General features: G+C 38.7%; 1 pseudogene; it reads left to right on the forward strand.

The window, feature by feature from the left end:
- Positions 1-6,328: 6,328 nt before the first annotated feature.
- Positions 6,329-8,139, forward strand: LOC111159519 (annotated as a pseudogene).
- The last annotated feature ends 4,186 nt before the right edge of the window (positions 8,140-12,325 follow it).

A 12,325-nucleotide genomic window follows, 5' to 3' on the forward strand; every position in this document is an offset into this window, starting at 1 on the left:
CTCTACAGGAAATATTGAAAGGGGTCCTCTAAGCAAAGAGAGACCCTAAAAGTAGTAGATCAGAAAGAAACAGAGACAATATACAATAACAGTCACCTTACAGGCAATACAATGGCACTAAATTCATATCTCTCAATACTTACCCTGAATGTTAATGGGCTAAATGCCCCAATCAAAAGACACAGGGTATCAGAATGGATAAAAAAACAAAACCCATCTATATGTTGCCTACAAGAAACTCATCTTAAACCTGAAGACACCTCCAGATTTAAAGTGAGGGGGTGGAAAGAATTTACCATGCTAATGGACATCAGAAGAAAGCAGGAGTGGCAATCCTTATATCACCACTCTTGTTCAATGTAGTATTAGAAGTCCTAGCAACAGCAATCAGACAACAAAGAGAAATAAAAGGTATCCAAATTGGCAATGAAGAAGTCAAACTCTCTCTCTTCGCAGATGTCATGATTCTTTATATGGAAAACCCAAAAGACTCCACCCCCAAACTACTAGAACTCATACAACAACTCAGTAACGTGGCAGGATACAAAGCCACTGTACGGAAATCAGTGGCTTTCTTATACACTAACAATGAAAATAAAGAAAGGGAAATTAGAGAATCGATTCCATTTACTATAGCACCAAGAACCATAAGATACCTGGGAATAAACCTAACCAAAGAGGTAAAGGATCTGTACTCGAGGAACTACAGAACACTCATGAAAGAAATTGAAGAAGACACAAAAAGATGGAAGACTATTCCATGCTCTTGGATCGGAAGAATAAACACTGTTAAAATGTCTATACTGCCTAGAGCAATCTATACTTTTAATGCCATTCCAATCAAAATTCCACCGGTATTCTTCAAAGAGCTGGAGCAAATAATCCAAAAATTTGTATGGAACCAGAAGAGACCCCGAATCGCTAAGGAAATGCTGAAAAACAAAAATAAAACTGGGGGCATCACGTTACCTGATTTCAAGCTTTACTACAAAGCTGTGATCACCAAGACAGCATGGTACTGGCATAAAAACAGACACATAGACCAGTGGAACAGAGTAGAGAGCCCAGATATGGACCCTCAACTATATGGTCAGTTAATCTTCGACAAAACAGGAAAAAATATACAGTGAAAAAAAGACAGTCTCTTCAATAAATGGTGCTGGGAAAACTGGGCAGCTATATGTAGAAGTATTCTTTTATTTTTAATCTCTTTGTGTTTGTATATTTAAAGTGGGGTTTTCAGAGATGGCATATAATTGGTCTTGCTTTTTTACTCAAACATAATTTTTGCTTTTTAATTCGGTTGTTTATTTGCATTTAATTTTATTATTGATATGGTTGGATTTAAATCTACCATCTTGCTATTTGTTTTCTATACAATTTACCTGTTCTTTGTTTCATGTTTTCCTCTTTTTATGCTTCATATTGGATTATTTCTTTTCATTGTTCCTTCTCCTCTTTTGGTTATTAGTTAAAACTTTGTGTTTTTTTTTTAATTTAAATACTTTTTTAAAATTAATCATTTTTTTAAATTTATTTTCAGCATAACAGTATTCATTGTTTTTGTACCACACCCAGTGCTCCATGCAATCCGTGCCCTCTCTAATACCCACCACCTGGTTCCCCCAACCTCCCACCCCCCCACCTCTTCAAACCCTTCAGATTGTTTTTCAGAGTCCATAGTTTTTTTTATTTTAGTCGTTGCTTTAAGGTTTATGATATACATCATTAAACTACATCACAGAGTGCCTGAAAGTGATATACCATCACATATAGCATAACAATTTTATAATAGTTTGCTTATTTATTCGCCTATGTAATTATCATTTCTAGAACTGTTTCTTTGTTTGGATCTAGATTTTCATCTGGTGTCATTTTCTTTCTGCTGAAAAAAGAATTCCTGTAATATTTTTTACAGTTTGGGGCTCCTGGTGATGAACGATTTCAGTTTTCATATGCCTGAAAAAGGATTTTTTCCCTTAATTTTTGAAAGGTATTTTAACTAAATATAGAATTTTGAGTTGATAACTTTTTTTTTTTTGTACTTTAAAGATGTTGCTTCACTGTATTCTCACTAAATGGCTTCTGACAAAAAAATCTGCTATTATCCTTAACTTTTTCCTTTGTGTGCAATTTGTCTTTTTTCTTATGTCTGCTTTTAAGATTTTCTTTTTATCATTGATTTTGAGCAATTTGATCATGATGTGCCTTCATGTAGTTTTCTTCAGGTTTCTTGTGCTTGGGAGATCTTTCGGCTCTTATCTTAATTATTGCTTTCCTTCTACTTTTTTGATCAGTTCTTTTTTTTCAGATGTCATAGTTAATCATTGATTTTTATTCTTTCTTCTTTTCATTCATATATAACATTCTATTTTCTCACATGTAATACATTAAAATATGCTAAATGTGGGGCGCCTGGGTGGCTCAGTGGGTTAAAGCCTCTGCCTTCGGCTCAGGTCATGATCCCAGGGTCCTGGGATCGAGCCCCACATCGGGCTCTCTGCTCAGCGGGGAGCCTGCTTCCTCCTCTCTCTCTGCCTGCCTCTCTGCCTACTGTGATCTCTGTCTGTCAAATAAATAAATAAAATATTTTAAAAAATGCTAAATGTAATATATAATATACATATATATATTTGACTATAGATTTCTTTTTATGTACTCTTACTATTTGGTAGGGTTGCTGATGTTTTATATTATCATCAGTTTAAAGTATTTTCCAATTTACATTTTGGGTTTTTCTGTTACTTATAGTTATATTGATACATATTATTTAATTTGTGTGACGTGGGATTTTCAGATACGTTATTATTATTGCTTTGCATTAATCAGATTAGTATAGCTACTGTCATTCTCCTGGTTAGTATTTTAATGATATATTTTTTCCATTCTTTTGTTTTCAATCATTCTGAAAATGTCTTTTTTAAGTGACATGAATATATTCAATCTGATAGTCTTAGTCTTTTACTTAATACTTGGTCCACTTACATAAATGGAATTGCTGATTGCTTTATAGCTACCGTCTTATGATTTGTATATTATCTCACACATTTTTTTTTCCTTCTTCTTCTTTCTTGTCATTCTTTGGATTAATGAAATTTTTATGCCTTTGGTGATTATCTTTTTTGGTGATTATTTTGGTGATAATCCCAGAATAAAAACTGATATTCTTGATTTACTGCAGTCTATTTAAACACACTGTTTGTAGCATCCAGGATTCCATCTAGTTGTTTTCCTTTCAGTGACATATTTTCCCTGTGTGAAGATATTTCTAAAACTTAATATAAGTCAATGATGAGATAAGACATCATAAAGCACTAATTTTAAAAAACTATTTTTCTAGAATGTAGCTAATATGTAAGATGAAGTCATTTGTCTTCCTAAAGGGTCTTTTAACTACATCTTCCAGATCCCTGTGATATTCCAGATATCCCTAGTGATATTCCTTTCCATTACAAGTAGTACATCTCAGTTTATGTAATTCTCAGACACCTTAAAAGAAGCTATGAGCTAATCACTGCTCTTACACTTACTCTGAGTATAAATATAGAAATCTCTTTTTAACATTAGAAATGTGTGTGTATCTGCAGGGAGGCAGGAACCCATGGGAGCAGGATGCCCCAACCAACTCTTCATATTTCCAGCCACAGGAGAGTGGTGGCTATTATAGGGACAATATCTTCATAAAGTTGTCCAAAGTCACAATATTCTGGTTTCTCTTCAGGCCACATAAATCTTTCCCATTTAACCAAATCCATAAGGAGAGGTCACACATTGCCTGACAGCAGTTGGGTGGTCAAACTGTCATTTGGAGCAGAATTTCTCTGTAAGTATTTTTGGGAACAGTACACTGAAAAGCCAAGCATAAGTGATACTTTGAATTTGGTCTTCAACTTAATTCACTATTTATTTAAAAGAACGTTATTGTGCCCTCAGATGTTAGTATGTGAAGACCCTAAAGATCACCCACGTCAGGAAAGTATGAGGACGTTAAGGTGTGGGTCAGCTCAGCTGTCTCTGATTATTAGAGGCATATTTTAAGTGTCTGGATTTGTGCTAACTGCCACAAAGAAAAATTATGCATACCTTGTTCTTGACCTTAATGAGCTTTGATCCTCCTAGGAAAGGTGGCTAAGAACTAAGGATCCAGGCAGAGAGAGAAAACCATGAAAAAGGAACCAATAGAATTCCCAGAGTGTCCCTGGAGGAAGACCATTCCATGCTCATGGATCAGAATAATATGCATTGTTAAAATGTCTATACTGCCTAGAGCAATCTATACTTTCAGTGCCATTCCGATCATTTTTCAAAGCATTTTTTCAAAGAGCTAGAGCAAACAATCCTAAAATTTGTATGGAATCAGAAGAGATCCCGAATTGCTAAGGAAATGTTGAAAAAGAAAAACAAAACTGGGGACATCACATTGCCTGATTTCAAGCTTTATTACAAAGCTGTGGTAACCAAGACAGCATGGTAGTGGCATAAAAACAGACACATAGGAGAGGAGAGAGGAGAGAGCCCAGATATGGACCATCAATGCTATGGTCAAGTAATCTTCGACAAAGCAGAAAAAAATATACAGTGGAAAAAAGACAGCCTCTTCAATAAATGGTGTTGGGAAAATTGGACAGCTATGTGTGGAAGATAACTTTTGAATTAGGAGACCAGAGATTGGCCAGAATTGTGCTCAGTTAAGTAAAGATAATGGGTGAAGCAGCCAATGTGATATTGAAGCTGAGCAGAGCTGAGGTTAGGACTGGCAGCACGAGGTGGCAGTCTTGGATTAGGGTTAGCCTAAATCAGTGGTTAGGCCCATTATGACAGGTGGGTGTAGTTTTGTCATTCTCAAAGCATGGTCCCTGGAAAAGCAGTGGGCATTACCTGGGAACTTGTTAGAAATGTAAATTCTTGGGTTTTCCCCCCAGAACTATTGAATTGGCAATTCTGGAGGTTGGTATCTGCAATGTGTGTTTCAACTAGTTCTCCAGGTGATCTCATTTGAGATCCAGTGGTCTAGATAAAGGAGAATCCTGATGAGAAGCCCACACTGTAGATTCAAGAAAAAAACAAAACAAAACAAAACAAAACAAAACAGCTCTAAACCTTGATTGGGAGATGTGTGTGTGTGTGTGCGCGCAAACGCCTAGGGGCACCCCAATAACATGCCGCAAAATCCATCTGTGAGAGATGTTTTTCCTCTGCCTCAGAGGAGAACACAGCAGACCCCTGCAACTTCTTCCCATCAGGGTCCGGAATGGTTAAGATACTTGAAGAGAACTGAAGCTTCAGTTGTGCAGTGTCCTGTCCTGGGGGCATATTTCAGTATTCCTTTAGTTCTTCTCTTGTTCTAGAGGCCTCATTTCCTTATTTTTTTTTTCCCTACCCAGGAAATATAGTGTTTTTTATTTTATTATTTTAAGTTACTTACCAAATACAGATGCAAGTAAGATACTTGCAAGTAAGAGGCAAGTAAGATATCTTTTGTATTTATTATTTTTACTCTGAGGTTTTTCCACTAATTTTTTTCCCCATTCTGCTTTATTCAGCTTTTTACTGAGTGTTAAACAAGACTGGTGGTTTGCAGTACAGAAAGATATGGAGATGCTAATTTAAAAGAATCAAGGGTATTATGTTGCTTTCAATAATCTGTCAGTTTCATGTATCTGACTTGTACTTATTGAGTGCCTGTGATGTCAGCAGATGCATGGGGTCCTTTTCTCAGAGCTATGATAAAAAGACAAGACTCCCTTGCTGACAGATGGAGCACTGACTGTTTGGAAGACAAATAGGAAATATTATTTGTATAGGAGAGTTTTTTTTTAATGTTTTAATAGCAGTATGCTCAGGATATTTAAGAATCATAGAGAAACAATGGAAAGGGAAAGCATCTAGAGATGGATGCAGAAAGAGTAACAAGAAAAAGCATTCCTAAGAGCTGTAACTCTTGGTCCAGATAGAATGGGACAAGCAGAAGTTAGTTATTTGAGGGCAAGAGAGTTGATGTAGGAGGAGGATATGACTTGTAAAAACACAGAGGCGAGACAAAGTGTAAAGCATGTTCTATCAGTGGCTCGGTCTATGTGTGGAGTTGGAATATACTTGTGAAGGGAGTTATTCTTTATTCATAAATTATGAGTGCTAAGGACATTGTTTTAACAAAGAGTAACTTCTACAATTTAAACTTTAGACAGATTTTATGTCACCAGAACCATGGAGAAACTTGACAGCCTAGAACAGAGGCAGGTACATTGGTTAAGAGGTTACTAATGAAACAGTCAAACCCTGAATTCATGTCTTTTCTTTCAGCCAGTTTCAGGCCCACCTGACAGTCATGGTACTATTTCTCAACAACACAGGCACCCAGGTGACCGAATTCCTGATGATCTGCTTCCCAGGAATGCAGGACACACAGCACTGGCTCTCTGTTGTCCTGGCTCCTCTCCTGGTCTTGGCCATTGGGGCTAACTCTGTGTTGTTACTCACCATCCAGCAGGAGACATCTCTGCACAAACCTATGTACTACCTGCTTGCCATCCTCTCCATGCTGGATATCATCCTCTGCCTCACTGTCATCCCTAAGGTCAGACCCCACTCTAGATTCACTTCCAGGCACTCATTCATCTTTCTGTGAATAGTATTGTTTTGCTACTGTAAATCCTCCTACCCCTGAAGGCAAATCCTCAAAGAGTTGTCCATACCATCACACTGGGTCCATCACATCTCTCACACATGTCCCCCTTCTCATTCTCAGTGCCCACTATTTTTTTTTAAGGTTTCATTCTTTCCCAACTGATGAGTCCTCTCTCAATGTTTGAGTCAGTGATGTGCCAAGTTTTGACCTTCTTTTTACTTCTAGTGAGAGATTCTTGACTCAGAATGACTCCACATTTACATCCAAGAGCTCTAGAATTTACTTTCTAAAAATGTAACTGGATGTATGTTGACATCATATGCCGAGATAAGAATAATAATTGCAAGAGGTCTCTTTCTTTCTTTCTTTCTTTCTTTCTTTCTTTCTTTCTTTCTTTCTTTCTTTCTTTCTTTCTTTCTTGGAAGAGGTTTCTTATGTGTACAGAGATATTTGAGGGTATTCAAATATAAGTATTAGACTTACTGAGTTTTGATGTTCTTGTGATGCATTTAGGTGGGCAGATGTATTCAGCTGGAGTTTGGATAAGAACTCTAAGGTTGACCAAGAGAAGACAGCCTAGAAATAAATACTTATAAACAAAAGGCATGGTCTATAGATGGAGAGAAAAGGGTATAAATCTGGCTCTAATTGAGATGCCCATAGAAGATACTTGAAATTAGGATATTGTACCAGCTGGGATTATGGGGGCTGTGGCTTGGGGATATAGATGGTTGTTGAAACCATGGGGGTTTAACCAAGGTTAGGTACCCTGAGATGGGAATGGATGCAGTTTTTGAGAATAATGATTCTGGCAGGTTCTGCTTATCTTCTGGTTCAACATGAAGACCATCAGCTTTGCAGGCTGCTTTCTGCAGATGTTCGTCATGAATACATTCCTTCCCATGGAGTCCTCCACCTTTCTGGTCATGGCGTATGACCACTATGTGGCCATTTGCCATCCTCTACGCTACCCATCTATCATCACTGAAAAATTTGTCATTTATGCAGCCATCTTCATTGTCTTTCGCAATTTGCTAGCCACATTACCTACACCAGTTCTGGCTGCCAGGCTCAACTACTGTGCCAGCAATGTAGTAGAGAACTGTATCTGTGCCAACATTTCTGTAGCAAAGCTTTCCTGTGGGGATATTCACCTAAATAAGCTCTACCAGTTTGTAAGTGTTTGATGTCTACTGGGTTCTGACCTGGTGCTAATCTTGCTATCCTACTGCTTTATCCTGAGGGCTGTTATGCGTCTGCAGTCAGGAGGTACAGCCACCAAAGCCTTGAGTACTTGTGGTTCCCATCTCATTCTTATACTTTTCTTCTATACATTGCTGCTAGTATTTATCTTCACAAACAAGGCAAAAAAGAAGGTGCCCTCAGAGGTACCCATTCTTCTCAATGTCTTACACCACCTAATCCCACCAGCCCTGAACCCCATTGTTTATGGAGTACGAACCCAGGAAATCAAGCAAGGGATTATCAAGATACTCAAGTACCAGTTCTGAGAGACATGAGTCAAAGACCAGGGATTATTGAAATTTGTTTTAGCGTTGGTTTCATCTGAATGCCACAAGGAACATATTTACATCCATGATGCTGCCCTCATCTTGAACTTAAACATTCTCCAGCCACTATCACAATATTTACCCTCACAACTCCTCTTCAAACCCTCATTGAACGTATATTTGGGCATCAACTGCCCTTTTATTCTAACCCCTTGCCATCACAGTCCTTCAATTCTCGCTCACTAAAACCTTTTACATACTTCTCAGTCTTTACATTCTGAATCCCTGTCACAATTAATTCATAGGGCAAGGATGAGACAACACTTTAAACAGAACATGGGAAATATGACTCGGGTCAGGGGAACCAGTGAGGATGTAATTTGAATAGTCTATGAATAGTAATCCAATGACTTGGATTAAGGTGGTGAGTAAAAATTGAAGTGATGGGTCACAAGATTTGCTGAGAATCTGTATTTAGGGTATAAAAGATGGAGAGGAATAAAGGATGGCTCCAGGGCTTTTTTTTTTCAAAAAGTTTAAAAGTTTTTTTTTAAATTTAAATTCAATTTAGGTAACATATAATGTATTATTTGTTTTAGGGGTGAAATTTAGTGACTCATCAGTTACGTATAACACCCTTGCTCATTGCCACAAGTGCCCTCCTTCATGCCTATCACCCAGTTACCCCATCCAACCACCCACCTCCCCTGAAGAAACCTCAGTTTGTTTCCTGTAAAGAGGCTCTTTATGGTTTGCCTCCCTTTCAGTTTTTTTCCCATTTTATTTTTCCTATGCTTTCCCCATATGCATCTGTTTTGTTTCTTGAATTCCATACATGAGTGAAATCATATGATATTTGTCTTCTTCTGACTTATTTCACTTAGCCTAATACCCTCTAGTTCCATCTATGTTGCTGTAAATGGCAAGATTTCATTCTTTTTTTTAAAATTTTTAAAATTTATTTTCAGTGTAACAGTATTCATTGTTTTTGCACCACACCCAGTGCTCCATGCAATCCGTGCCCTCCCCAATACCCACCAGCTGGTTCACCCAACCTCCCACCCCCCGCCCCTTCAAAACCCTCAGATTGTTTTTCAGAGTCCATAGTCTCTCATGGTTCACCTCCCCTTCCAATTTAACCTCAACTCCCTTCTCCTCTCTAATTCCCCTTGTCCTCCATGCTATTTGTTATGCTCCACAAATAAGTGAAACCATATGATAATTGACTCTCTCTGATTGATTTATTTCACTCAGCATAATCTCTTCCAGTCCCGTCCATGTTGCTACAAATGTTGGGTATTCATCCTTTCTGATGGAGGCATAATACTCCATAGTGTATCTTCCTTATCCATTCGTCCGTTGAAGGGCATCTTGGTTCTTTCCACAGTTTGGCGACCGTGGCCATTGCTGCTATAAACATTGGGGTACAGATGGCCCTTCTTTTCACTACATCTGTATCTTTGGGGTAAATACCCAGTAGTGCCAGTAGTGGTCCATATACTCTGTATATACTGTATGATCATACTTACATGTGAAATCTAAACAAACAACAAAAAAAATCCCTGTGCTTGTAGAAACAGAGAACAGATCGATAGTGGCCAGAGGCAGGGGGAGTGAGGGGTGAGTGAAATGGGTGAAAGGAGTCAAAAGGTATAAACTTTCAGTTGTATAACAAATAAGTCATGGGGATGTATAGTTAATGAACCTGTATTGCATACTGGGAAGTTGCTATGAGTGTAGATCCTAAAAGTTCTCATCATAAAAAAAAAAAAAATCAGGGCTGCCTGGGTGGCTCAGTGGGTTAAGCCTCTGCCTTCAGCTCAGGTCATGATCTCAGGGTCCTGGGATCAAGTCCTGCATCGGGCTCTCTGCTAGGCAGGGAGCCTGCTTCCTCCTCCCTCTCTCTCTCTCTCTCTCCCTCTCTGCCTACTTGTGATCTCTCTCTGTCAAATAAATAAAATCTTAAAAAAGGGAGTTGGGGGAAATTGGAAGGGGAGGTGAACCATGAGAGACTATGGACTCTGAAAAACAATCTGAGGAGTTTGAAGCAGTGGGGGGTGGGAAGTTGGGGGATCCAGGTTGTGGGTATTGGAGAGGGCACGGATTGCATGGGAGCACTGGGTGTGGTGCAAAAACAAGGAATACTGTTATGCTGGAAAAAAAAATAAAAAAAAAATCTTCTAACTATGTATGGTGACAGATGTTAAGTAGACTTACCGTAGTGATCATTTCACAATATATTCAAATATCAAATCCTTATGTTGTGTACCTGAAACTAATATGTTGTGTCAATTATGCCTCAATAAAATTATGCCTTGTAATTACACCTCAATAAAAACACAAATTAAATAAAGACATTCTCGCGGGAGGATGTTATTAAACATGTTGTCAGTAGGAAAAAACCTCTGACTGGGCAGGCTGAATGTGTCCCTGCCCCCACCACTCCAAGTGAGATCCCAGAATCCCTGGTAAAGTGTATGGGGAAAGATGATTGTTTTAGGTCTCCTTTATTTATAGCTACACCGGCCAGATTTAATAATCCACTATTCAGCTCAGATCTGCCTCCACTGATGTCTAGTCTAGGAGTAATGAGGATGAAATTATGCAATAAGTCCATATTTGAAGAAGATACTTCATGTTGGGCACCATTGTAATTAAACTTGCCCAAGACATAGTAGTGTTCTCTCTGTTGTAAGCATTCCAGCTACAGTACTATTATAACAATAGGGTCTGACCTTTAAACTCTAGCCGGTTCTCCTGTATGTCTCTGGTTTGTAGGATTGGGTCCCTGTCTGGTTTTTTGGATGTGACTTCCCCTTTACTAGTTTTGCATTGACCTCTAGTCTTTGTCAGGTCTTGATAGTCACCTTTTTTTTTTTTTTAATATTTATTTATTTGTCAGAGAGCACAAGCAGGCAGAGTGTCAGGCAGGTGTGGAGAGAAAAGCAGGCTCCCCACTGAGCAAAGAGCCTGATGTGGGACTCCATCCCAGGACCCTGGGATCATGACCTGAGCCGAAGGCAGTGGCTTAACTAACTGAGCCACCCAAGCATCCCTGATAGTCACCTTCTAATAGCCATTTGTTCTTTGTTTCAAGTCTTGGGCTTGCAAGTCTCTCCACTGGGACTGCCCTGGGCTTCTGCCTTAGCCTCCCTATGGCTGTACCTCATCTACCTGCTAGGATATCCACTACCTCTTGGACTTCTACTTGTTCTCCGCTTTGACCCCTTTGCTTACTGTTCCACCTGACTGGAGCAGTCTTATAGGTTCAAGTGATTAATTTATCAACATTCATAATCTCAGTTCAAAAATGACCTACACAGCGCATACCTCCTTAACAATTACATCCAGTGTTGTCTCCTTCTCCTGTTTCAGGTCACTCTAACACATTATACCATCTTTTTTTCTTTATAGCACTTATTACTTTCTGGAATGGCTTATTTATTTAGACTCCTAGATCCTGATATGTCTGGCATATATCAGCTGTTGAATACATATTAGATAAAGGAATATATCATCCCCAAATTTGTCATGCAGGGCCACTCTTGTAGGCTGTGAACATTCTGAAATGCAGTCTTAGATCAATCTCCAGTGTCAGTTAGAATGTCCTCTGAGATATTTGTCGGATGCACCCACCAGCAATGGGGGAAGAGTCTGTGGTTCTAGTAATGTTAAAGTTACCAACAAATCCTTCATTTATCATTATCTACGTAGTTGTTCCATGGTTCAGATGGCTAGATTTCCTATTTGTGTTTCATTTTGAATGTTAGATTATAAAGCTTTCTATCTCTAATATCTCCTCCAAAAACCTTTAAAAAATCAGACACACGAAAAAGGGTTCATCATCACTAGCCATCAGGGACATTCAAATCAAAACCACATTGAGATACCACCATACACCATTTAGAATGGCAAAAATTAGCAAAACAGGAAACAATGTATGTTGGAGAGGATGTGGAGAAAGGGGAACGCTCTTACACTGTTGGTGGGAATGCAAGTTGGTGCAGCCACTTTGGAGAACACTGTGGAGATTCCTTAAGAAATTAAAAAGAGAGCTTCTCTATGACCCTGCAATTGCACTACTGGGTATTTACCCCAAAGATACAGATGTAGTGAAAAGAAGGGCCATCTCTACCCCAATGTTTATAGCAGCAATGGCCACAGTCGCCAAACTGTGGAAAGAACC

This window comes from Enhydra lutris, unplaced genomic scaffold, assembly GCF_002288905.1.
Source record: "Enhydra lutris kenyoni isolate GAN:26980312 unplaced genomic scaffold, ASM228890v2 scaffoldscaffold68, whole genome shotgun sequence".
NCBI classification, from domain to species: domain Eukaryota; kingdom Metazoa; phylum Chordata; class Mammalia; order Carnivora; family Mustelidae; genus Enhydra; species Enhydra lutris.